Raw genomic sequence first — 2,439 nt, 5'->3', positions numbered from 1 at the left:
TCAGCACAGCCAACCTGCAGGTATTAGGGACACGGAGGCCCTGTTTAGCATTTCCACAAGAATGGGCGTAGAACAAGTCCCAGTGGCCTCGAATTCATCTGTTCTCATTATCCCCAGAAACTGACCTAACAAACTAATTAAGTTTTAATCCTCAGACTAGATTTCAGTGAGACATACAGATGCTGCCAAGAGATATGTTGGCTGACCAACTTTCTCGAAAAGGGACAGTAACAAGAAGCTTTGCATGTTGTCATTTTCTTTGTACTTTTTCAGAAAGGTCAAGAAAACCTTTTTAAAAGCAATATTTTTTTCAACATGATGTTCAATGTCAGCTAGACTTCCCTTAAAATATATCACATGTTTTGACTCAGGATATTAACAACAACAACAACAAAAAATTCTCAATCCCAAATGAGTCAAGTTGAATTTAACTGTAGAGTTATCCAGAATTTCTGCCAGAAAACCATTTTAGCTGAAGTTCCTGAAGGCTCTAAAGAAAAATGAAAAGCTTGTTTTCAAGAGAAACCTTAAAAGAGAATTTAACTATTTTGAATCTCTGGAAATAGGCAATTTAAGGATTTCTTTTTGTTGTTCTTTTTGCTGTTTGTTTCTCATAGAAATTTAAAAAAAAATCTAACGAGTTCCATGTGCTTCTTAAGATGGATTTAATCTATTTGGCAGTGAGGTAGAAATAGCAGCAGATGGGGAGTCCATTGTCTAGGGGCCCAGGCCCCCAAGAGTCATAGAACCAAGCTCAGGGCTTAGAACTTAGAGAAGTTTGGGGTTCAGAAATACTTGAGGGTGTTTAGATCCTAGGATTGTTATTAGTTTTATTTAAGTAAATTATGGATTATTTTGTGGACTAGTCTAGGATCTGAATACCATTCATGACTTTTTTTTTCATAAAAAAATGTATTTCAAGTTTTGAGCTAATTTACAGAATATAATACATTGGTAAAAAGTATACAAAAATATGTATTATTATATGAAACTAGCATGTACTAATATATAATAGTCTATGATATATCTGAGTCTGGCATATATTTTCACGTCGGAGTACATGCCATATACTCATTTCGTTTTCAGTTCTTCATTCCAGATTAGCCTTGTTTGTGATATGAAAGGGAGCCGCTGTCCGTTTATTGGCCACTTTGCCTCCTCATTAAATATGGTTAGCTCTTCGAATTCCTGTTTGGAGCATAGGCACTGGTGTTGGTATCAGCGCCAGCAATGGTCATGGCGCTATGCTTGGTGCCAGCAGCGGTGAGCACAAGAGAGACAGTGTTTGCCCTTTTAGAGTAGAAATTCTAGTAGGTTAGAGTTCGAACCTTAAATGATATCTTGATATTCTTGTTTTCTGTGTGACTCTATCCATAGGGGAAGATAATACTGTTTTTCCATTCATTTCATTATTGCCCATGATTCTTTTTCTTTGTAAAAATGTGATTTTAGCAACATTACATATGGATATTTATTTTATGGTTTATTTCAAGGGCAGCTTTTACCAAAGATCTATTATCCAGAAATAAATCATTATAATTTTAAGATATGAGTATGTTTCTATGGTATAAAAAGTGATGCATGTTATTCAATGACTAAAACTGTGTCATGTGCCCAACAAATGCCTGTTAATGAACTAACTGGTCAATAGACTTTTATTTAAAAAAAAATTTAAAGCATGCAATCCCCAAATGGTCCAAGTTTTCTTATTATCGATCATTAATTATATATTTTACGTGTCCTAAAATGTTGTTCCTATTGGAATTATATAACCGATTTAAGACCCCAGTTTAATCCCAAATTAGAATATGGAGGTGAGCCAGATGTCTCATGAGCATCCAGTAGGACTTGCTCTAAGTTTAAGTTCTCTCTGCACGTGGACTTGCATTTTGACAACTTCATTTCCTTAGAACTAGGACACGTAGCGGGTAAAAGGGAAGGTGGTTTCCTCTGAGCCCCAGGCTGCAGGATGGGGGCCCCCTCCAGGAGTTTGGGTCTTTGTTTCTTGAACTGTTGTCACGGTATCTTGGTCTCCTTCACCACCAACCACCTAACACCTGCTGGAGTATTTGATTGTCACCTTCGGGTGAAGTATCCTGCTTGCCATGCCCCCATGTTTACTTGAAGAGAGGACATGTAAATAGCAGGTAGTCTAGAACAGCAGTCCTCAACCTTTGTGGCACCAGGGACCGGTGTCCCTATGAGAATCTAATGCCTGAGGATCTGAGGCAGAGCTGAGGCAGTGATGCTGGCGCTGGGGAGTGGCTGTGAATACAGATGAAGCTTTGCTGGCTTGCCCACCGCTCACCTCCTGCTGTGCAGCCTAATAGGCTATGGATGGGTACCGGCCAGTGGCCCGGGAGTTGGGGACCCCTGGTCTAGAAAGAGTATCAAGTGTGGGACAGAAATATTCTGAAACTAGACAGTGGTGAGGTGACA

Source organism: Pteropus vampyrus, unplaced genomic scaffold, assembly GCF_000151845.1.
Source record: "Pteropus vampyrus isolate Shadow unplaced genomic scaffold, Pvam_2.0 Scaffold78, whole genome shotgun sequence".
NCBI classification, from domain to species: Eukaryota; Metazoa; Chordata; class Mammalia; order Chiroptera; family Pteropodidae; genus Pteropus; species Pteropus vampyrus.
This window is presented reverse-complemented; position numbering follows the sequence as displayed.